Raw genomic sequence first — 25,559 nt, forward strand, 5'->3', positions numbered from 1 at the left:
ACTCAGTCACAAGAAATATTAGCGTTCCGATCATTCCTATAGATAAGTGAATTTCTTTGGGATTATCTAAGAGAATCAAGGTTCAAAATCTCTACTCTATTCAAGACAGAAGGAGCCTGTCCGGGAGTCGAACCCGGGACCCTCGCATCCTAAACGAGAATCATGCTACTACACCAACAGGCCATATTGATGCTAATGCTGAACTTTTTTATATGTGAATTTCTTTTTATGAGTAGCAGGTATCAAGTATGTTGTCAGAAGATCACTTTGAGCTACCTTTGCCCAGTTTTAAAGCGGGTGATGTTTTCTAGATATAATCGTTAAAGTTGCCTTAACCTGCCTTCCTAATACTGTCCATCTAAAAACTCTCAGTTTAGGCAATCTTTGATATTTAATGTTGTTGTCGTTTATCCATGTATAGTACAAGCGCACTGGTTGATAAGAACGAGGAAGTTATTCAATTAGTGGGCAACATTACAAGGCTGGTATACTTATCAGTTTGGATGCGGTCGAACTGGCTCCTCGCCTATACCTGTATCCTCTGGGAAGTTTGACTCCAGCTTAGCCTTTAAAACTTCGAAAATTAGTATCTCATTGATTCTGACAGATTGTGTTTGTACATAATTAGTTTTCTTCCAATTTTCGTCACGTCTGGGTAAATTAAACGCATAGTTAGAGGTATAAAACACCTGCGACCTATTTTTGAGATTATTCATCTATGCAGAAAGAGAACTTTTGTTAGCCAAGTGCCATTGATGAAGAACATTGTGATGTAGTTTCAGAGGATGTAAGAAAAACAGAGGTTTGGAAAAGAAGCATATAGATATGTGAAAAAAACGTATATGTGCACGATCCTTCGCAGTAAAGCACTATTTGAGCGATAGTGAAAATCAGACCTGAAAAAAAAATTTCAGGCCTGTACGGGATTCGAACCACTGACCTCTGCGATACTAGTGCAGCGCTCTACCAATTGAGCTAACAAGCCAACTGGGAGCAGGCCATCAAATTAATTCGACATAAACCCGTAGATGATAAATCAAACAACAACAAACATATGAAATATATGTATGAACTGCGGTTATGAAACGTATATGTGCACGATCCTTCGCAGTAAAGCACTATTTGAGCAATAGTGAAAATCAGACCTGAAAAAGATTTCAGGCCTGTACGGGATTCGAACCACTGACCTCTGCGATACTAGTGCAGCGCTCTACCAATTGAGCTAACAAGCCAACTGGGAGCAGGCCATCAAATTAATTCGACATAAACCCGTAGATGATAAATCAAACAACAACAAACATATGAAATATATGTATGAACTGCGGTTATGAAACGTATATGTGCACGATCCTTCGGGTTTATGTCGAATTAATTTGATGGCCTGCTCCCAGTTGGCTTGTTAGCTCAATTGGTAGAGCGCTGCACTAGTATCGCAGAGGTCAGTGGTTCGAATCCCGTACAGGCCTGAAATTTTTTTTTCAGGTCTGATTTTCACTATTGCTCAAATAGTGCTTTACTGCGAAGGATCGTGCACATATACGTTTCATAACCGCAGTTCATACATATATTTCATATGTTTGTTGATGTGAAAAAAAGTTAGATTTGTTTGGTCCGTGTGAGGCTTGAACTCACGACCTTAGCGTTATCAGCACCACGCTCTGCCGACTGAGCTAACGGCCATAACATACTTTCGTTCAACATTTTTTTGTTAGCACTAGTTTTATTCATGTCAGATCTATTCCTTATAAATGATTTTAAAAAGAGAGAAAAATGAAACGTGCAACGCATATGAACGGGAAGGAAACATCGTAATCAGAGAGGTAAGAAGCCAAGAAAGGTACTGGCCAGCTATTATTATGGTGTCTGAAGTGCATCGTTTCATCATTGGCGCATCTTTCCTGTTCGACCATATCCTTCAAAATTTAGCACAAACATTTATTTAGGTCATCTCAATTTAATGTTTCGTTTCCCACTGCCCTCCCTCTCGTGAGGGTGAGTCGGTCGGTCGGTCGGTCGGGTAAAAAAAAAAAAACAACACTTGAAGGGGTCTGGGTGGCAGAGAAGGCCGGGCTGCTAAGTACGAAAGTTTGGTTACAAAGTTAACTCGAAAACGTGGTTTCTTCGTTCGTTATTCTTTATTTGGAGACAGTAATTCATGTGCACCTGTGATAAGATTACGAAAAGAGAAGAGGGTTGTGGCCTTACCTAGGGTAAAGTTGGTTGACAAGAACTTGTCGTTTCAAGAAGTGCTCACCGATGTGTATGATGGCAATTTAGATGTATGTGTCAAATGTAGAGTGGGTTTTAAAAAGCCTGTAGATGCAGAACCGAAAGATTGAATTTCGTTTCAGTCGATCTCGTAGAAAACGTTGGAACGATTGTTAATGTCCTCGGTGCGAACTTTGTAGATTTTGATGTTCTAGACGAAGAACTACAGGCAAAAGCTGTCAAGCCATTGAATGCTTTCGACGTTCTGAGTAAAGCGGCGAGCACAAAGATACTTCCGCCGGAAATAGCAGCCGAGGAGCAAGCAAATCCAACGGAATGGGTGGAACTGCATAACCATCTTCTGCAGCTCGCAAAAATCGTATACCCTGGTGCAGGTTTTCCTCCTGCAGAGGTGAAATCTTCAGGTGCGTTTCCACTTTAGAATGTTGTTTTTTTCCTCTTGTAATTTATACAGTGGTATATTCTTTAATATTAAAAAATCTTCATTGTACGCCAGGATCAATTTCATGCAGTGATCCAGTGGAAAAGCAGTATTATTCGTGCAAAAAGTTTGACCTGATGTGTTGCAGATGTGGAAGCACAGAACTCGATGCACCAGTGAATGAAGATGAAGGGCCAATACAAAGTGGTTCACCCTGTTTGTCGGACCTGCTCGGAAAAGGGTGCCAAGCCTGTTGTCTCCGCACCGAAAACAGTAACACCATCCGCCGGAAAGAAGAAGAAGAAGAAGAAACCTTGAATGCAACTTCGTGTTAAAACTAAACTTTCAGTCGTCCCCATTATGAGATTGAGACTGACAAGCAAGACTGTTAGAAAGTTACTGTTTAATTAATGAAAAAAGCTGTCTTGACGAAATGTTCTTTTCCAAGAATCATTCAGTTTGTGTTCCAGTTACTTTTGCATGCTAAATCTCACATTTAGTCTTGCAGGTATAATCAGATGGTAAAAGATGTATATTAAAACGACTGTTAAATGTCTAAAAAGGCTTTAAAAACGATGCAGGATATTTTTTTTTTACTTTTCCAAAAAAAATGGCTCGGTCGGGCGCTGGAAAACGAAGCATTAATTTGAGATGGCCTTAGGTGAACAAAAAATTTTACTGAGAACCCAAATATTCCTGGCAAGGCTCGAGTATGTGAACATCTGAATGTGACTCGGATGTGATTACCACTACTTGACTACAGTGACCAAAATGAGGGACAGGATAGCTTAAGGAGGAAAGAAAACTCCAAGAAATTTTCTTTTGTGTATGGTGACACTGAGAGTCAAATACAACACCCGACATAATCAAAGGGTCTTGATCCTCCTTTTCGAAGTGCATATGCGAGGAAAACACATTGCAATATAAGTAGGTATTAAGAAATTTTCTTTTCACTATTGAACAATAAGCTCAGTAGTATTCCATTGTAAATTAAAAAAAAAACATAGAAACAGATGGAGAATCCGGGTATCGATCCCGGTACCTCCCGCATGCTAAGCGGGCGCTCTACCACTTGAGCTAATTCCCCTACTTGTTTCTAAATAGTTTTACTGGCGTAGTGCAAGATATTGTGTGTGCTCTTTACCAGTCATTGATCCAAGTAAATCTTATTCTCTCGAACTCGGAGAAACTGATCTTAATTTTTCATTTATAGTTGATGGGGTGAGAATCGAGCAGCATGATGATATAGATCTACTAGGAATTAATATTGACTCAAAACTTAGTTTATCGAAGCATGTATCCCATATATGCGATAGGGTCAATAACCAGTCTAGGGTCGTTGGTCGTTTTGGAAATCTCACTGGATCCATACGGTTGCGTTTATACAAGGCATTTATACAACCTATCTTTTAGTACTGTAGTGGTGTATGGCATTATTGTGGAGCACGGAATTCTAATAAGCTAGAGATAGTAAATGAGCGAGTGCTACGCCTAGTCCTCGGAGACAGATCAAGTTCATATTCAGCTTTATTGAACAGGCTTGATATGGTATCACTAAAAGATAAAAGAGTCCAGGACATATTAACTATGGTTTACAAAGGCCGGCCTTTACAACATGGCTCCTGGGTATATCACATCACTTCTCAAAGAGCGCAGTCAAAGTGCATATAATTTAACGGGTAAAAGGAAATTATAGATACCAGCGGTGAAGACCACAACTGTCGGACTTCACTCTTTCAGGTATCTTGCTGCCTCTGCATGGAATAGCTTATCAGATGAATTAAGAATGTCAGACACTCTAGCAGCTTTTAAACGTGCCATTAGAAGATATATATTTAGTGGGGATTAGTATATAATTATTAGCCTTTTTATATGAGGTTTTATAAGAGTCTCTCGATTTTAAACTTATTGTCATTTGTTTGTAGTTATATATTCGGAGATACTAGCACATCTCGTGCTATTCATAAATCCGAATGGAAATAAAGTTTATGTATGTATGTATGTATGTATGTATGTATGTATGTATGTATGTACAGTGACTATACTGTACCGTATCAGCCACCCCCACAATTTTCGATTTCGACCTCACTAAATTGAGTTCGCCCCCAGATTGAGTAAGGTCTAAATTAATTTCTTTCGAAAATTGGAAACAAGTTAGAACTAAGACAAGTTTTGAATTTTAATTGGCTAGCAGCCATTTTCAAAGTATACAAGTGCTTGCGAACTGGGGCGACCGGAAACAAGAAATAAATAAACCGGAAACAACTATGCTAGAAATTTCGTTGGTCATGACCTTTATATAGATTAGGTGGCTCCTAAAGGAGCCGGTTTTGTATTTGACCGAACCCAAAGGCTACCAGGTCGCTCGATGATCGGGTTGCTAGATTTCTCGCGGTCCATAGAGTACGGAGCAGGCTCTCAGCAACTGCTTCGCCGTCCCATCACCGTTCTCCTACTGATCCCAAAGAATGAAGATCTTTACTTGCAGCTGCCGGTACGTTCGTCGGTGGAGTCTGCACAGTTGATCTTCCGAAACCATTCGGATTTGGAGGGCCGTCAGGCGGCTCTCTTCGTGAAGTATTAAGTAGCTGTATCAGCATGTACAGGGGAAGCTGACTTTTTCCCTGGGATGAAAAGGAGGAAAATATAAACAAATATGAATATAAAACCCGGACACGAAAGGTTGAAATGCGCCACAAAACGAAGGAACCGTGGCGTAATGACAAGCAAATAAATGGAAATTAAACGAGACTTACCTGTAAGTTGAAGTTTGATTGTAATTCTATGAGTCATCAGCCAGGAGTGTAGGGAGTGGTACGAGAGAGAGTAGTGCAATGCATCAACCAGGCTTTAGAGGGCCCAATGATTGCCTCAATGATATTAACATACCACACCGGGTGGGGATATAAACTGCAACTAGGGTGGGCTACCACTCCCTACATTCCTGGCTGATGATTCATAGAATTGCAATCAAACTTCAACTTACAGGTAAGTCTCGTTTAATTTCCAATTCTATTTCATCATCAGCCTAGCGCATGAGGGACCAGTCCGAGATTTTAGAGCAATCATAGAGGCATCATTAGAAGGAATTGTATTTCAAAAAACTAGGTGAACATTATATAACCATGGTTTATTACTCGTCAGCAAGCGAAACACTTGTGTAATACAACATAATAATGTTAACACAACTCGTAATAAAAGAGAGTCATATTTTACGAAAAGTAAGACCACTTGTTGGTGTCAGCCAAACACAGAATCGTGTCACCAAGATTGAATGCATTGTTGACTGGTTTAAGATAGTAACGCTGGAAAGTAATCTCATTTGACCGGCCCACTGAGGTAACAATGTCTTTGATACTGACATTGCTCTCTGCTAAAAAGGATGTTGAAGCAGAACGAGTGCTGTGTGTTGTAAATATAGACACATCAATACCTGCAGATTTCAAAACACTCTTGCACCACCTGGAGATGGTGACTTTGCTGGCTTGGCCATGAGGTTTTACATGGCTAAGTAGTAATTGACCAGAATCGTTTCGAATGACTTGGGTTTTCTTAATGTACTCCTGTAAATGTTTAATAACGCATAACTTTTCATCTTCTGGAGATGAAAGAAACTCAACAGGTTTAAGATGGGTACCCACACGACTTTGCTTAACTTTTTTATTAATTACAAAGGTACACTTGCGGTGTGAGAGCTCCACTGAAAAGAATTTGACTGTCTGAGACCTTTGTCCACTTAGAAGAGTTAATAAGAAAGTCAGCTTTAAAGTCAACTCCTTCAAGGAAATCTCTGATACAGATGCACCTTTACGGAAATAATTCAACACAACATTCAGATCCCACATTGCTGTGTATCTAGGCAAGGAAGGACGAAGTTCATAAAACCCTTTCATAAAACAGTTGCTGGCATTGCTGGTAGTCTCAGTAGATTCTTTGAGGGGCGAAGCTTGACTAGAGTAAGTTTGAGGAGAGATGTCAGTAGAAGGTACCATGCTTCAGTGGGCCTGTAGGGAACCACTACCGCACAAGTTGCCTGATCCTGAATGGTTTTCTGTACCACGTGTAAGATACAGCTGAAAAGGGGAAAACAGTAGACCCTTTTATCATACCATGAAATAGTAAAAGCATTTATGAATGATGCTCCTGGGTCTGGTCTGAATGAGCAAAAAATAGGCAATTGCTTATTTAATCGAGAAGCAAATAAATCAATCTCTGGGCTAAAGCTAAGGGTCTTGAGGGCCCCAGTCAAAATTTCAGGGTTGAGCATCCATTCGGTATCTTGGGAATGAAAATACCTTGATTCACCATTTGCAATTTCATTGGAGGAACCAGGAGTATGGGCGCTGTAAGCCAACAGATGTTGTGTGAAATGCAGAATTCCCAGATCTGAATTACAAGAGAATTACATTCTTCACTATGACACGTACCCATGTTGTTTATTTGAGGTATTATCAATCATAATTTTAACATGAGGTATTATCACAGATTATTTTAACAGAGGTATTATCAATCATAATTTTAACATGTTTGCCAGCAAGGGAGGAATGGAAACACTGGAGAGAAAAAAATGCTGCAAGTAACTCAGGGTAATTTATGTGATGCCTGCTTTCTGTGGGTAGCCACATCGCACCTGTTGATGTATCGTTCATAACTGCACCCTACCCATGGAGAGATGCATCTTAATACAAACTTACCTCTACTGGGGGACAACATATGGTATTAAAACTGCTATCAAGGTTACATAACCACCAGTGTAGTTCAGAAATTCCTTTGTGGGAGATGCAAATTTTCTCCTCAAAATTCCCCTTGGCTAATGTTAGAGCAGTAACCTTGTCCATTTCTAAATTTCTGTAATACAGGGCTCCATATTTAATACCTGGTAAACTGGAAATTAGGTGACCAATAACTTTGGCCACACCACGGATTTTGACAGAGAAAGGGTTTTTAAGGAGACAAACCAAATGTGTCTTTATGTCGGTTATCTTGTCTCTAGTGAGACTAATAGTCATTTGGATAGAATCTATGATAAAACCCAGAAAAACAAGGCGCTGTTGTGGGACTATTACTGATTTGTCTGGATGTTTGATAAGTCTAAGGCTTTCAAACATTCTGATGGCAGCGATTACATTGGCTATGCACTTCTGTTCGGTTTTGCCTTGCAGATATATATAGATCATCAATATACCCTCATATGATATGACCACATTGTTTCAAAAAGCTAATGGGCGTTTCATTATCTTAGTGAACATTCTTGGGCAGATGCACAAACCATTTGGGAAGACTGTGTACTTTTATAGGGTGCCCTTGTAGGAGAATTTTAAAAATGCTTGGAAATCAGGATGGATCTTAACACAATAATATGCATCTTTTAAGTCCAAACTGGCCATCCAGCAATTAGGTGTGACAAGTTTCAAAACGGTATGGATAGAATCCATTTTAAAATGCGAGTTTTCAACAAAGCAATTCAACTTTCTTAAATTATAGATGAGTCTCCCATTACCATCTTTCTTTGGAACTGAGGAACTGAGAATATAGATGTAAATTCCCCTAACTCATGATGACATTGGACTATAACTTCCTTTTCTTTTAATGAAGAAATTTCTGCCTCAACAAGGGCAACGTGGTCTTTACAGATAGAATTGGGAGGATATAATTACTGAAAAGAATGGGAAGAAAACTCAAGTGTTTGGCCTGCAACTGTATGCAAAATATGAGGATCTGATGTCAATTGCATCCATTTCTCATAAGATAAGGATACCGGGCCAGCTCTAAAGGACTTTACTTGCAGCCTAAGATAAGGTAACAGATGATCCCTATCATACCTTGGAAAATTCCTTGCCTGAGTTGTTAAATCCTCTAAGTCTTTGTGAACTTTCTCTTGAAGGGGGTCGAGCCCTGAGTTGGTTTTGATCTGGGAGGATTGAAAATCCTCCCTCTGTTCACTAAAAAAGGCTTCTGCTGATATCTGTTATTGTCTTGATTAGGACGGCCAGTATTTTGCTTGTAGTATCTGGCATCAGAACTGTTTTTGGTCATGACCTTACCAGTAGTTCTCAATTCTTGAAGTGTTTTAGGTAAATCATCCCCAAACAGGAGTTTCCCTGGTTTTCTGCTTCTAGCACATGCTGGACGAAAATCCTGATGTAAGAAAGGTTTTAAAGCATCCCTTCTTTTGTATGACAGTTCTGTACAAACATTACCTCGCATGGCAACAGAATCCAACATGGGTTTTATCGTTGCTTTGTAGCTGGGGATGGCTTTCTTTTCTCTTTGCTCTAAAAGTTTATCAGTTTTGCATATAATAGCACTAGACACCTTAACAAGTGTGTCTTGTAATGCTGAAGTTCGGATAGTGAGCGTGTGGCATTTGTGGACAGTTTGCTCCATATCTCCTCATTTACTCTGGGAACAAGCACGTTGTCACAATTACTCGGAGTCTTATACTTCTGGAGAATTTCTTTTCTCTTCTCCACGGAATACTCTGCATTAAATTTTCCATTTACTAAGTCAGCAAGACCACTTGCAATTGGTGGACCTGTGTCCTCTGAACAACTCAGAAAGGAACTGATTTAAGACAACAAATTAGCGTTGTCAGAGTCTCCATCCGACATATCCTCAGGGAGGATATCCTCTCTTTCATCGATATCATCTCCAAATAAACTTAAGGCATCTGCCTCACTTGCATCATGTTGATGCAGCATATTTGCTTTCTCTGAAGCATCGCTTTCATCCTCGTCCGCGGATGTTATGTTGGCTTTCTGTGAAGTCGTACCAGGTTTCCTTCGTTAAGATGTTATGATGGCATCGTTAGGGAATGACCGTTTCCTGCTTACGAGTTCTTGTAGCAAGTTATTCCCTGAATCGATGCCAGCTTTCATACTATTTAACGGAGCAATGAGTGCGCTAGACTTTTGGTCACTTTGCTTTTCTGTGGCACAATCAACCGCCTCCTGGTTAGTTCAATTGGTTAAGCGCCAGACTGTTGTGCGGGAAGGTCGAGGGCTCGAGCCCCGGCCGGACCAACCCTCAGGGTCTTAAAATAATTGAGAAGAATATGCTACCTTTCTATAAAATCGTTCAAGAAATGGTTAGATATTCTAGTCTTCTCGGATAGGGACGAATAAATGCAGGTCCCGTCTCCTGCAACTATAAGTTAATTTGCCTCGGGACATGAATGGGTAGACATGTTGACACAAATATAATTTCCAGCCGAGAAAACGAAGCGCTAGGTTCGAAAACTGTTGGAAAACTGTGTTTATTTATCTCAAACGAACGCCGAAAACTCGAACTCATACATTGGCCGCACGGCCTTGGTCAATGAAAGTGAAAGTGAAAGGTTTTCTGAATATAACAAACAAAGAAGGCATCAAACTCCAAATACCTGCCTGAACGACAAAAAAAAAACAAATACTAACTCACCGAACCGTTCGCTTAAGCCAACGAAAGACACAATAACGCTCTTTTTAAAACTCTCTTCAATGGATAAAAAAATAAAAAAAAGATCCGCAAACCCGAGCACATGGCGATTCCAGCCAAAAGTCATCTGAACGGCAAAACCTTGGACTCCCAAGGGAGTCGGGAGTGACAGGACGTTAAAGAACCCACTTCACGAGATTACTGTGATTTGGTCTGGCCTGGTTACTGGTGTATTGTTGTTAAGGCCGTAAGTTAGATAACTCATTAGGGTTAATTACGTGACCTTCGTTAAATAAAGAATATTGTATTGTATTGTATTGTCGTTGTTGGCAGCCATGTTCCTTTTGAGAAAAAACGCTGGAAACACAAGATGGCACAAAAAACTAATTCAATGCGGTACAAGGGCAAAAATATTACCTCTCTAGGACTCTTGCAAATCAGCGAAAAAAAACAAGGAATTCAGACGTTATAATGATACCACAAACTGGGTTGATGCATTGCGCTACTCTCTCTCGTACAGGTCCCTCACGACCTAGGCTGATTATGAAATAGAATTAACTTACCTGCGCCCATCGGTTGAGCCCGGTTTCCCATCCTTCTACGTCGTTGTTGGTCCGAATGGCTCTCAGGTACACACTCCAACTGGACGGCGGCCAGGTGTTGGTGAAGATCCAGTTGTGATCTAAATAGTTGGCTAAGGCTTTCAGCTGGTCTCTTCTGGCCTTTCTTTTGAGCTTGAAGAACTCTTCTGGAATGGCGTCGGGTGGAAGGAATGATAGGGCCATGAACTTGCGAAGCAACTGGTAAGTTCCATGGTCGTGATGGTATGGTGATTGCAGGCCAAGTTCTTGAGCCTGAAACAAAAGAGCTTTAACGTTACCACTTCTATATCTAGAGCAATGTAAATGCCCAAATCTAATTTCGTCTACTTTCTGACTACTGACACACAGAATATTGATTACACTGGACATTTAATTCAATATACCTTTCTATATAGGGCTTGTGTCCAATGAGAGCAACAGCCCTGGATCGTCACTGCCATTATGAGGTTTCGGAGAACACTCTAAACTGCTCTTTCATAGTAAAGCGTTATTCGCTTAACGGATTGTGTTGTTGGCAGCAACTCGAGTGCGTTTTTCATAACGGCTTTATGGTGGCTTTTCTTTCTCTCTGACATTATCGCAAACAGGAGCAGGACCTATGCACGAACGCGTTGATGGTCAGTGGCTGGCTGAATGGGTTTCGGCAAAGTTTTAAAGTACCGTCGACATACCAGGTCTTGGCTCTGTACAACACCTCTAGCTTTTGCTGGCTGGCGAAGAGAAGGTGGCGACGCCCACGTACCTGTAAAATCCGTCAAACAACAAAACGTTAATGAAGCTGCTTAAAATATATAATAAATAGTGCAATAAACGCGTGCTAAAACATTTCATATTAAAATACAAATGAAGTAGTTGCAATAACGTTTTACAAGTGCCTAACCTTAATATCTCTACGGAGAAAGTTCTAAGCGATATGCTCGGGCTGCAACTCAAACTCGAGGTCTACAAAGACGAAGACAAACTGATCAAAGAAAACGAGAAGTTTACAAGATCGATTACTCCGACTGCAGAACTTCCTACATCTGAGAGAATGGTGGGAGTCTGAACCCAAGACTGACCGAAAAGAAACGATCAACGAGAAGTGGCGCATGATGTCAAGAATCACATTGCTGAACATCAGTGACTCGCCCAATTCTCAGCCTACAGTACTAACTACGTTCAATGACTGGAAAAAATCTGGAAGGCTGGTTTTCTAACTTAGCACAGACTCACCTAAACAGACGTCATCAAGTACCGACACCACACAAACTACGTTTTCAAGACATTTAGACAACCAACGTATGCTACCAGAGTCTTTCAGCCTTCGACAGCAACAAAAAAAATATCCATTCGAATTTGTTTATTTTACTTTTGTTAAGGTTGTCGAGGGGTCATTTACTGTAACGACAACAGTCCCTCCTACAGGACTTCTGTAGGAAGCTACTTGTTGTAGCAAAAAAGTTGTAGATCTGTAACATTAGCGGCGAAGCGTACACTATTTGGTCGAGATTTTGTGCACCTTCCCCCTCAGGGAATATTACCCTAGCCTAGACAGGGTGGAGCTTGCAAAACAAGCGTACACTATTTGGTCGAGATTTTGTGCACCTTCCCCCTCAGGGAATATTACCCCATCCTAGACAGGGTGGAGCTTGCAAAACAAAGGCTGCACAAGAGTTATTGTTTGTATTATTGTTTCGTTTTATCACACATCTACGCGAGTTTAAAAGCTGGCTATTCAAAATACTTGAGCTTACCGAACGCTGTTTCTGCCTGAATTTCTGCCAAAGGTAATTACAAACTAAAACCTTGTTAAAAATTGTAAAATCAACTTATATCTCACGTCAAGTAAAGTAAAGACGACAAGAGCAATTATCGTCCAATCTCAGTACTCCCTATACTATCAAAAACTTTTGAGAAACATCCACCAAGCCCTGTACAACTACATGAGAAACAACAACTTGTTGTACATCTTGCAGTCAGGTTTCCAAAGATCCCACTCTACGGAGACAGCGCTTATTCGGCTGACGGATCAGTTGTTATCTGACATGGATAAAGACCAAGTCAGTGGGCTCGTATTTCTGGATTACAAGAAAACCTTGACTTAATTTACCATGACATACTTCAGTCCAAGCTCGAGGCATACGGTATAACATCTTGGGAACTGATGCTCTTAACGAACTACTTAAAGGGCAGAAGGAGCTCAGTTGTCATTGATGGAGTGCATTCAGAATACAGGCTGATCACACACGGTGTTCCGCAAGGATCGGTCCTGGGACCACTGCTATTTATCATCGTTGTAAATGATCTACCAAACTCAGTCTCTAAGTCAACTGTAGACATCTACTCAGACGACACGACTTTAAGTACTTCCGCTGTAGTCACAGATCTATCTGCAATTCAGCAGAGGCTCCAAAAAGACATAAACAAGATTGCAGACTGGACATCTGAAAACAAGATGGTAGTTAATGCCTCTAAAACAAAAAAGTCTTCTGGTAACTGGCAAACGACTGAAAAAGAAAGCTCCAGACACGAATCTTAAATTATCATGCTACGGTAGCGAGATTGAGCAAATAAGTTCACAGAAACTAACTTGAGTAACATAGATGAACACATAGATGACATTTGTAAAAAAGTGTCACAACGTATTGCGGTGCTGAAAAAGATTAAGCGTAACCTGCCTCTAGCTGAGCGTAAGCTATATTTCAACGCCTTGATCAAACCAATAATGTTGTATGGCTCATGTGCATTGTGCACTGCGTCAGTAGAGAACGTTAACCGCGTATCCAAGCTGCAAAAGCAAGCAGCTGGAATAATCTTGGATGCTGACATCGGTGAAAGAAGCCAGAGGCTTTTTAGAAGACTTGGTTCGCTGTCACTTAAGGAAGAATTAAACCTTAAAAGGACTAGTTTAATATTTAGGGGCATGAAAGATAAAAATAATTGTCCGAGTTATATAACAGAACTTTTAACGAGAAACTCAGACCGACACACCAAAACCAGTCGCTATGGAAAACATTATTTAGTGTGCCCCTCCTATAATAGAAAAACGGAAGGGGGGCAAACTTTTCAGGCCAGTGGAGCAAAACTATGGAACAGCATCCTTTTAGACATTCGCAAGGAAGACTCCATTGGCTCTTTTAAATCTTCTGTTCGAAAATATTTTTTATCCAAGAACTCTTAGCTTAGTTCTTAGTTGCGCATATCCAGACTTCACTTAGATTTTTTCTTTTTCTTTTTTTTTCTTTACTATTTTATAAGTGTAAATAAAGTTGTTACTTACTTACTTACTTACACTCCAAATCTATCACAAAAATACGAACGGCAATTTTTCACAGCTCAGGAACTGATTATCCAAAGAGTTCAGTCGCTCGATTTCATAGAAAACACTTCAAGCGTTTAACCCTTGGAAACCTACCGTCCACTAAAAGTGTATCCATAGCATATAGGCGGTTTGCACGTTACGTCATCGCCGCCATGTTGGTGGACGGAGATAATAGATATCTCATTAGCTTCTTTTGTTCGTCCACCAGCAATGGAAGAAAAACATCTCCCTCACAACCTTGGCTTTATCCGCACTTCACTTTGTCGGCTGACGGAGTTGATGGAGTTGTCAGGCGACACCAAAAAATAACTTTCAAGTCTCAGAGGCTGGATAAAGACAAAAAATATGGTTGATCTCGAAGGACTCACGAGGATCATTGAATATGATCTAAATGTGTTCTCAGTTGTGATCTTTTCGAACGGTGAGAATAGCAAAAATGCACAGCCATTTTAAGTGTTATTGTTGTTTAGTTAAACTTAGTCCGTGACGTATTTCCTTTGTTCTTGTTTTATTTGTTGCGTTACTTTTCGGTACATATATACGAGGTAGAGTTTGGTCACATGTTTTTTGGACTGTAGCTTCTCACAGGTGTTCTTATCGACGAGCTCTTGCGGGCTGTAAACTCTTCTTTTAATCTTTTGGTTCGCACTAAATGTAAGTAGGATTTCCATTGACGCTTGTTTTAGGTATTCATTTTGTTTATTCGTCTTCTTGTTTGTTTTCTTTCTCAGTTTTTACCGTCTTGTAACCGTTTTTCATGACGTGTTCATACTATCAATTGTGATGGTCGAAAATTAAAGGAATATTACGGATAACGCGTCGAAGTTTTGTGCTATCCCCAACAGTTGTAGATATTGAAATGATTGCAAACTGTCGGTTCTATGGGCCAAAATAAGTGAAAATGACCATAAACTGAACATTTTGGAAATGTGGAGACTAGTTAACCATTCTAAAGACTCTTCCAGATCTAAAACGTTTGTTAGCAAGCGGGTAAAATAGATATTTTGAGGGATTTCCTTTCCTGATGCCTTCATCCGTTCTCAGTGATGCTAATGTAACTACTATTCGAATCATTTGAAATTTAGGCTGCGTTTCTTTTAATCAATCTAAATCCGGATTTTGAGATAAAAAATTCCACAGTAGTTAATTCCATAAGTATACTTGACTAAAATATTAAAAAACATCAAACAAATGAAAATGAGACGATCGTGTAAGCTTATTATCGAGTGTGACATAATGAAATTTGAGAAAAACTCAGCTTTCACTCTCCGCTGATGTTCAATTAACAAATTTCTATTATGGTTTATTAGAAGGAGAAGGGTTAATTAGTTATTTAAAAAAAAACTATTTTTGTTGTAAATACGAAACGTTTCAATTGTAGAAATATATGATAACTAGCGGTGTGTTGAAATAAAATGACAAAGGCAATTTCTGGTCCCAAGAAGAGACCGCACCATGATCCAATGCTTTATAACAGTTTGTTGAGCGGGTACTATGACAGCACCAGCAGATAAATCTAATAACAAATGATAACGAACCAATCACTACACAGAAATGACTGTTTAGAAAATAATAATCCACCAATGACGTAAATATAACAATCTAAAGTCTTATCTATCTGCATACAGCGGCCTCTGTAGCGTAATGGATAACGCGTCGGCCTCCTATATCACCGGTCAACGCCTGTGAAAGGAGCAAAGCCGAAGATTGCGGGTTCGAGTCCCGTCGGAGGTGTTGTACATATCCCTTTTATTTCCTTAATTTCTAGGTTGAGCTGCCATAGATGATAAAATTTAAAAAAAGGAAGTTTTCTCAAAGCAGGAAGAAAACTCTATCAAAGTTAACAAGACTAGAGTAACCACAACCTCATATGGCTTTATAAACGTACTTAAAAGTACGTTTAAATGTGATTCACAATGCAATGGACAGTTTCTGTTTTCCTGCTTCCCTCAGACCATCATATTCGAGTTAGTGTTATTTTTTTCTTTAACGTTGGTAAGAGGAAAGTATCAGTTGTTTTATTTTACGGCGAGGCTTTTTGCATGACACTAAAACTTGCAGCAAAGCCTACTATGAGCTATTGTTAAGATTGTTTGAAGCCTTTGACGACAATGATGGAGAATAAGTTTCAATAACAAAGGATTGCAGCGATGATTTTTTGGGGGGCGGCGTGAGCCGTACAGTGAATACATTCCTAGCATCATTCATATTGTGGTATATGAAAAATAGCAGCGGCTTCAAAAGTGCGCTGATAATAATGCACTTGTTTTTAATATATTAACCTTATTCATTCTCCATCAGTGTCGTCAAGGGCTTGAGAAAAACTCATCAGTTCGTAATTAGACCCAAGTTAAAGCAAAAATTTAAAAACACTAACTCGAATATAAAGGTCTTACCGGAGCCAGAAAACAGAAACTGTCCATTGTGAACCACCTCTAAACGTACTTAAAGCCATATGAAGTCTTTGTTACAATCGTACTCGAGTTTTCTCTACTTTACTATGGTTTTGTTCCTGCTTTGAGAAAATTGCTCTTTATCATTCTATCATAGATGGCAGCTCAAACTAAAAGTAAAAAAGGGTGTATAATCCAACACCTCCGACGGGACAACGCTGCGGCTGTTCACATATAGAGTCTGTGGTATTCGTTACGTTACGGAGGCTAACTGTTTGTAACGGCACGGAATTTAAACATTATTTTCTTGGTCAGTAGTGGATTATTACTTTTTACACGGTCATTTCTGTTTAGTGATTGGTTCATTATCATTTGTTATAGTATTAATCTGCTGGTGCTGTGATAGTACCGGCTCAACGAACTGTAAAACATCAGATCATGATGCGGTCTCTTACCTTCTGAGGACCAATAAATTGCCTTTGCCATTTTATTTCAACACACCGCTGTTTTCTATAACGAAACGTTTTGTATGTACAGAAAAGTTAGTGTGTGATATACTATGTATTCATTTGTTTATTTTGTCTTTTAATTGAATTTTTTGGGGTCATAAGTTAGAAAACTATAATAGGTTATTGCGCTCCCTCTTCAAACAAAGTTATTCATTCATTCATTCAATTCAATTCTCTTCTTGTTATATATTAATGACCTTCACCATTGCTAAAAATTTTTTAATTTCCATTTATTTGCTGATGATACTAATTTATTTTGCAAACATAAAAATCTCACTTCTCTATAGGCAAGTATTAATAATGAACTCTCTAATGTTAATTCCTGGCTTTGTGCAAATAAACTTTCTCTCATAATAGAGAAGACTAGTTTTGTAATTTTTCATCCTCCCCAAAGGAAAGTAACATTTAACTTCAGCTTAACTTTAAATGGGAAACAGTTGCAACAGGATTCCTGTATTAAATACTTAGGAATTTTAATTGATACAAATTTATCCTGGAAACCTCAAATTGTGTGTACTGTAAAGAAAATTAAAAGAAGTGTAGGGATCTTGTCTAAGCTTCGCCATTATGTTAATATTGATAATCTTACTAATCTCTACTACTCTTTAATCCAACCATTTCTGATTTATGGTATAGTTATCTTGGGTAATACATATTCAACTACACTTCAGCCTTTATAGATTTTACAGAAAAAAGCAGTGCGAATCATGACTTTTTCCTTCCTATTTTGATGGCTTCTTTAATTCAGTACTTGGTATCCATAACTACAATACACGAAGTGCAGCAAATCAATCTTATTACCTGCCTCGAGCTAGAACAAACTATGGAATCTTTAATATTCGCTTCCAAGGACCAAAGGTATGGAACTCCCTTGGGCAAGATATAAAGTCAGCCAATTTCAGTAAATTAAAAAAAAATTAAAAATTAATTACTATGCCAATATTAATGTCTACGACGTTTCGAAGTCTGCATGACCTCATTATCAAGTAAAATGTTAAAACTGATGTAAAATTGTAGCTCAGAGATTATATACAAATAAAATGTGATAACTTCATTAGAATAATGAGCGTTCATTGTTATTGGTGTTTAGCATGTCAGATCGTGCAGTATATGTTTAAATAAATACTTTTGCACGTATTGAGTCAGACTGCGTGTTTAGCTTTGGTTTTTGTTCGCGAATGAATAACATTTCGTGAATTAGGCAGTCCATTTTCCCGCGGCATTTCTTGAGAACGGAAAACATTTCCTCATTTCATCAACGTTTCATCATTGGCGCATCTTTCCTGTTCGACCATATCCTTCAAAATTTAGCACAAACATTTATTTAGGTCATCTCAATTTAATGTTTCGTTTCCCACTGCCCTCCCTCTCGTGAGGGTGAGTCGGTCGGTCGGTCGGGTAAAAAAAAAAACCAACACTTGAAGGGGTCTGGGTGGCAGAGAAGGCCGGGCTGCTAAGTACGAAAGTTTGGTTACAAAGTTAACTCGAAAACGTGGTTTCTTCGTTCGTTATTCTTTATTTGGAGACAGTAATTCATGTGCACCTGTGATAAGATTACGAAAAGAGAAGAGGGTTGTGGCCTTACCTAGGGTAAAGTTGGTTGACAAGAACTTGTCGTTTCAAGAAGTGCTCACCGATGTGTATGATGGCAATTTAGATGTATGTGTCAAATGTAGAGTGGGTTTTAAAAAGCCTGTAGATGCAGAACCGAAAGATTGAATTTCGTTTCAGTCGATCTCGTAGAAAACGTTGGAACGATTGTTAATGTCCTCGGTGCGAACTTTGTAGATTTTGATGTTCTAGACGAAGAACTACAGGCAAAAGCTGTCAAGCCATTGAATGCTTTCGACGTTCTGAGTAAAGCGGCGAGCACAAAGATACTTCCGCCGGAAATAGCAGCCGAGGAGCAAGCAAATCCAACGGAATGGGTGGAACTGCATAACCATCTTCTGCAGCTCGCAAAAATCGTATACCCTGGTGCAGGTTTTCCTCCTGCAGAGGTGAAATCTTCAGGTGCGTTTCCATTTTAGAATGTTGTTTTTTTCCTCTTGTAATTTATACAGTGGTATATTCTTTAATATTAAAAAATCTTCATTGTACGCCAGGATCAATTTCATGCAGTGATCCAGTGGAAAAGCAGTATTATTCGTGCAAAAAGTTTGACCTGATGTGTTGCAGATGTGGAAGCACAGAACTCGATGCACCAGTGAATGAAGATGAAGGGCCAATACAAAGTGGTTCACCCTGTTTGTCGGACCTGCTCGGAAAAGGGTGCCAAGCCTGTTGTCTCCGCACCGAAAACAGTAACACCATCCGCCGGAAAGAAGAAGAAGAAGAAACCTTGAATGCAACTTCCTTGACCACTATTTGGCACTTATGTTCAGGATTGAATGCAGGTGTTTTTTAGCAAATAATTCACATGTATTATGAATGGATTTTTGAACATTATCACACTACTTCATATTTGACTGAATTGTGAATTTGAGTGAACTTTTATAATTATTTTTTCTTCAAACACTTGACACTCATTTTTGCAAAGTGCTTATAATAGAAGTTTAGAAATTTAAACATGTATCTAGAGATCAGTTTTCTGGTAATAGTTAGTATATATTGACCCACACAATTTTTCAGACAGTCATCCTTCCAATTTTATCGTATGAATTGTACTGGAACGGTTAAGTTTTGCCTCTTTTTGGCTTTAGACAGAAATGTGTAAAGTAAAATAAGGCTAAGATAAATGATTGTTATCCGGCTCCATTTTGGACTCTGAATAAATTGTACCGCTAACGTCATTGTGCATTAATAAACTTGACGATAATTATTAAAGGAGTGCTTACCCTGTCTGGGAGAGGGAAATAGGACAAAATGCCTTGAGAACCTGTAGTAGAGTTCGACTGGATAATTCTTGTGAACATTTCATTCACCGGGCGAAAAATGGTTGCGAACAGAAGAAAACATAGCATTTTCTATCCATTATACGAACTGCAAACTCTGGAAAACATTATGTTTTCCCGCATTTATCCCGCATGTTACACATTAACCTTCCCGGAAAATGCGTGTTTTCAGCTGTTAACTCTGATGAATACGTTGTTGTTCACTCGGAAAATGTCAATGAACAAAAGGAAAACACGCCCTTTGCAGTGCGTCAACCGAATGGTTAATGCCGGAAAATGAATTGTTTACCTGCATCAGTTACCGCGAAGGAAAACTACCGAATAATGGAACGAATACTGGGATTCACCCATGCGAAAACGCACAGAAAACGTCGGATTTTCCGCAGGCAAAACATGGGTAAACGCTAGTAAATTGCCACGTTTTCCGTGAATTCAACTTTTGTTTTCCGTACGGTGAACGCTACTTTTTTTGCCGTGAAAACTAATTATGTACAAACACAACTTGTCAGAATTAATTAAATACTAATTTTGGAAGATTTAAAGCCTAAGCTGGAGTCAAACTTTCCAGAGAATACAGGGAAAGACCAGGGGCCAATTCATCAGCATCCAAACTGATAACTTTGCCTACTAATTGAATAACGTTCTGGTTCTTATCAACCAGTAGACTTGTACTATACCACGATAAACGACGACAACGACCTTAAATATCAAAGATTGTCTAAACTGAGAGGTTTTAAAGGGACAGTATTAGGAGGGTAGGTTAAGGTTAAGATTATATCCAGAAATCATCACTCGCTTTAAACCTGGGCAAAGGTAGCTCAAATGATCATCTGACAACACACTTGATGCCCGCTATTCATAAAAAGAAATTCAAATATAAAAAAAGTGAAACACTAATATTGATGTCGCATGTTGGTCTAGTGGCATAATTCCTGCGTAGGGTGCGGGAGGTCCCGGTTCGTTTCCCGGTTAGGCCCCTTTTGTCTTGAATAGGGTAGAAATTTTGAACCTCGATTCTTTTAGATAATGCCAAAGCAATTCATTTCTCTATAGGAATGATCAGAACGTTTATATTTCTTTTGACTGAGTTGTGTTATAGTGTACAGAGACCGCAATGTCCACAATGGTTGATGGGCGAAATAAAGTAAAACATGAAGACAACAGTTCCAATCAACAGTCATCAATTGCTGTCATACGATTTTTCCGGTGGCCCATACCAACGTTCAATAATTGACATTAAAATGTTTGGTTACTTTGAAACCTGCGTCAACTACGGCTGTACCACAGCTAGCAGACATCCTCTATTAAGAGAATATCAGCTAGTCTCACATTGTCCTCCCATACTCTAAGGAAAAAACTGCGACCTGGTGAGCGAAACAAGAGTCAATCGTCAATGATAAGAACCCAAGAGAACAGCGAATGACAACAGATAATTGTAACTTTTACGAATTTCAAACAATGGAAATTTCTCCCCTATCCATTAATTGAACGATGTAGTAATGAGCAGGAAACATCAATGTTGAGAGAACAAAGCGAAGTACCTGAATGTCACTTCTAACTTGCTCCAAAACAGTACACTCCATCTGCAAGAAACATTGCAAAAAAGTGTTTGTTCTCCAAATGAAATAGCTTCTCTGAGAGAATTTAAGCGAGGCATCTGGGTGAAATGATAAAAGAGAGCAGAAAAGGCTCGCGATGGATATATACCTCGCCGCTTCGAATTAGCGGCTCAGTACATATCCACCACAAACCACCTTCACTTCCATGAAAAGTCGATAATTATTACAGGGAGGAGAAATAATTGACAAGAAGGAATTCGAGTTTGTAAGAACTTTGACTGCTACAATATTATCTAAGAAATGTCTACTCCTCCTCCGATCACAACCACGAAAAACTAATAGCGAAAGGAAATTCGGTATTGTTTCTGGCAGGGCTCGAACCTGCGACCTTCCGCGTGTTAGGCGGACGTGATAACCACTACACCACAGAAACTTTCCCTGTTCATCAGAATGAGAAGGAATGAATTAATTGATAACGTGTAAAATGTACAGACGCCTTACACGAAAAAAAAAAAACTCTCCTAAAGAAGCACAAGTGGAAACAAGGCTCGAAGTTCAAACCAAGCTTTTATAATTGAGCATCGATACCAACAGGCCTTTGAGAATAAGATTGAAGCAGTGATATGATGTATGACCAAAAACATGTATGTGTCCTGTCTATCCTCCTGCAGTGCAGCGCTACTCAAGAGTTAAGAGTGATGATAAAATCACCGTCCAATACAGATGATTTTAACAGTAACTATATCTGTATAAAAAGAGTTGTAGGATGCCTCGACGAGTAATCTGACAGTATGGGTCACTTTTCGGCGGTACGTCATCGTCCGCAGTGAGTAAACTGTGTGTTGGCATTTTGTTCGTTAAAGCCAAAACTGAAAATCGCTATTCAAGAAACGTACATTTAGCACTCGATTTTCAGTAATTCTTCACACTTTTCTGCTAAGGCTGACATTATTACTTTCATCTAGACTATTCTCATCCGAGAGACTAAATCCACTACAGGATGAAATGTTGCTCCCTGATACAAAACGATAAAGTTTTTTTGGTAAGAAACTTGAAGAAATATCAACAATTTATAAAGAGACAGAGGAATTAACTCAGACGGTAGAGCGCCCGCTTAGCATGCGAGAGGTACCGGGATCGATACCTAGATTCTCCATTGGAAGAGTCCTGCAAAGAATTTAAATTGAATCAATTTAAATTGATTCAATTTAAGTTCTTTGCGAATTACCGAGCCCGCATCGTAGCTCTCCTTAAAACCGCTGAGATCGGCTTCAATCTAAGGAAAAAAAAGCAAACAAAAGATTGACATCTTTAATAGAAACGATCAGTTTGAAGGCGACCGCGCTCAAAATTAGAAAAGAATGGGACAAAATTAGATTACCAGGCTTCGTAAAACTCACTTCTCTGAGTTTTAGAAGGGAAAAGTTCAATTTTCATGTACAAGGGAAGCAAAATCTCATCCACGGAAATCAACTGATTACAATTCAATGTTAATATTACAGAACTAAGTTTTTTTCCCTACGGTAAGTAAATGTAGCGTCAAAAGAAAATGGGAGAGCAACAAAGGATTACAGAGATCAACAGCTACAATCAGTTCAGAAAAGAATGAAACGACAGCGAATGAAAAAATTATTAAGATACGAGTGACCACTCGGGCACTTTCTGTTTTTGAAACGTGAAAAGCTTGTGCAATAAACCCGTCGCTACTGAATGTCTCTGTATTGAACGCCGATAGATAAGAGTAAAGCGACCTTTAGCAACCTCCTAAATCACGATATATGAATCTGCGTGCCCAGCTGAAGCAAAGCCGAAGACTATGCGCTCGGGTCCCGTCAGAGATGCTCTTCTTTCTTAATTAATCAACTTAAAAAATTAATTTGCATGGAGCTCTCAAAAAGTTATCTCAAGTAAAAATAGAGAAGTACTACAAAATGATTCTTTTTAATGACGTGCTGGGATGGAAGTTAGTCTGCCTGGATCGAACTCGGACAGCTCGGTGTCTAGTGAACACATTTCGGCATAATAAGTGCATTATCATCAGCGTAATGTTGAGTAGGAATGTAAGGAATGTAATCAGTGTGTGGTCCGCGCCGTACACTGAAGGTCCCTTAAAAATCATCCCTGCAATCCTTTTATATTTATTCTTCATCAGTGTCGTCAAGGGCTTACAAAAAGTCTTAATTATAGCTTATTGGAGGGCTTGCTGCGAGCCAAGACGTGCTGAAGAATTGTAAAGTGCTTCGAAGAATGACACAGCTGATTCTGATTTCTTCTTACCCGTTAGCCGACTAGCGCAAAGGATTCAGTTATCATTGATCAATGATTGTCAGTGGCCAGTTTCCTAATTAAAATGCTACAGACACCTTATAAAGATAAAGAAGAGATGATTACAAACCAGTTCGTAATAAGACCTACGTCAAAGAAAAAAGTTAAAAAGGCTAACTCCAATATGAAGCTTTGACGGGAGCCAGAAAACAGAAACCCTACTTTTAAGTACGTTTATAAAGCCAGATGAGGTTGTGGTTACAATCTTACTCTAGTCTTCTTAACTTTGATGTAGTTTTCTTTCTGCTTTGAGAATGTTACTTTTTTCTATTTTATCATATATGGCAGTTCAACCTAGAAATTAAGGAAATAAAAGGGAAATATACAACACCTCCGACGGTACTCGAAACTGCAATCTTCGGCTATGCTCCTTTCAAAGGTGGTGGCCGGTGAATTAGGAGGCCGACGCGTTTTCCATTACGCTACAGAGGCCGCCGTATCCTGTGTGGTTAAACTTTAAAATATTATATTTAGATTATTATTTTATTATATTTAGATTATCATTTTATTATATTTAGATTATTATTTTATTATATTTAGATTATTATTTTATTATATTTAGATTATTATTTTATTATATTTAGATTATTATTTTATAAACGGTCATTTCTGTTAAGTGATTGGTTCATCACCATTTGTTATCAAATTAATCTGCTGGTTCTGTGATAATACCGGCTCAACGAACAGTTTTAATAGGTTGGATCATGGTGCGGTCTCTTAGCTTCTGAGGACCAGAAATTGCCTTTGTCATTTTATTTCAACACACCGCTGCTTATCATACATTTTTGAAAATTGAAACGTTTCGTATTTACAACAAAAATACTTAAAAACTTTTATTAAATAATTAATAAACCCTTCTCCCACTAATAACCCACGATAGAAATTAGTTAATTCAACATCACCGGAGAGTGAAAGCTGAGTTTTTCTCCAGTTTCACTTATGTTTCACTCGATAATAAGCTTACACGATCGTCTCATTATCATTTGTTTGATATTTTTTGATATTTCAGTCAAGCATATTTATGGCTAATTCCATCAAGTTAGGCCTGCATCCGAATGTGAGTAAGACCAAGGTTATGAAGGTCAACTGCACCAACAACAGACCAGTTAAAGTGAGGGATACCATCTTGGAGGAAGTAACATCTTTTGTCTACCTAGGCAGTGTAGTCAGCATTGACGGAGGTTCCGATGAAGATATCAAGGTCAGGATAAACAAAGCCAGAGTAGCTTTCAATATGCTGAGGAAAGTGTGGTCCTCCCATGTCATCTCACGGAGAACCAAATTTAGAATTTTTAACACCAATGTCAAAGCAGTCCTCCTCTATGGCTCTGAAACGTGGAGAACAACTAACCAAACGTCCCAGAAATTGCAGACCTTCGTCAATAAGTGCCTTAGGCGAATTTTAAAAATCAGTTGGACTGACAGGGTAACGAACGAGATGCTGTGGGAATTAGCAGGCGAGGAACCAATCATAACTCAGATCTCAAAGAGAAAGTGGAGATGGATAGGTCACATCCTAAGGAAACCGGCTAACAACATCACCCGGCAGGCACTACGTTGGAACCCTCAGGGCAAGAGAAAGAGGGGTCGTCCCAGGAACTCCTGGAGAAGAGGTGTAGAGTCCCAAATGAGAAACTGGGGCCACACTTGGGCCACTTTAGGAAGATTTGCCCAGGACAGAACCCGATGGAGGACGGAAGTGGTTAATGGCCTATGCTCCAACCGGAGCTAAGGGAATATATATATATATATATATATATATTTATGGAGTTAACTACTATGGAATTTTTTATCACAAACTCCGGATTCAGATTGACTAATAGGAACGCAGCCTAAATTTCAAATGATTCGAATAGCAGTTGCATTAAAATAACTGAGAACGGATAAAGGTGTGAGGAAAGGGAATCCCT

At 39.1% G+C, this 25,559-nt stretch overlaps 4 non-coding genes and 2 pseudogenes across 4 annotated transcripts; 1 reads left to right on the forward strand and 5 right to left on the reverse strand.

The window, feature by feature from the left end:
* Positions 1-25,559, reverse strand: part of LOC148723476 (uncharacterized) — a 46,481-nt pseudogene that overhangs the window by 2,960 nt on the left and 17,962 nt on the right.
* On the reverse strand, positions 1,608-1,679 carry Trnai-gau (transfer RNA isoleucine (anticodon GAU)). Its single transcript has one exon. It is a non-coding gene; the product is annotated as a tRNA-Ile (tRNA).
* Positions 3,665-3,737, reverse strand: Trnaa-agc (transfer RNA alanine (anticodon AGC)). Its single transcript has one exon. It is a non-coding gene; the product is annotated as a tRNA-Ala (tRNA).
* On the reverse strand, positions 5,031-11,243 carry LOC111324115 (uncharacterized; annotated as a pseudogene).
* On the forward strand, positions 15,600-15,703 carry Trnar-ccu (transfer RNA arginine (anticodon CCU)). Its single transcript has 2 exons — positions 15,600-15,636; positions 15,668-15,703. It is a non-coding gene; the product is annotated as a tRNA-Arg (tRNA).
* Positions 21,685-21,757, reverse strand: Trnav-aac (transfer RNA valine (anticodon AAC)). Its single transcript has one exon. It is a non-coding gene; the product is annotated as a tRNA-Val (tRNA).

The sequence above is a fragment of the Stylophora pistillata genome, chromosome 9 (assembly GCF_964205215.1).
Source record: "Stylophora pistillata chromosome 9, jaStyPist1.2, whole genome shotgun sequence".
In the NCBI taxonomy this organism is placed as follows: domain Eukaryota; kingdom Metazoa; phylum Cnidaria; class Anthozoa; order Scleractinia; family Pocilloporidae; genus Stylophora; species Stylophora pistillata.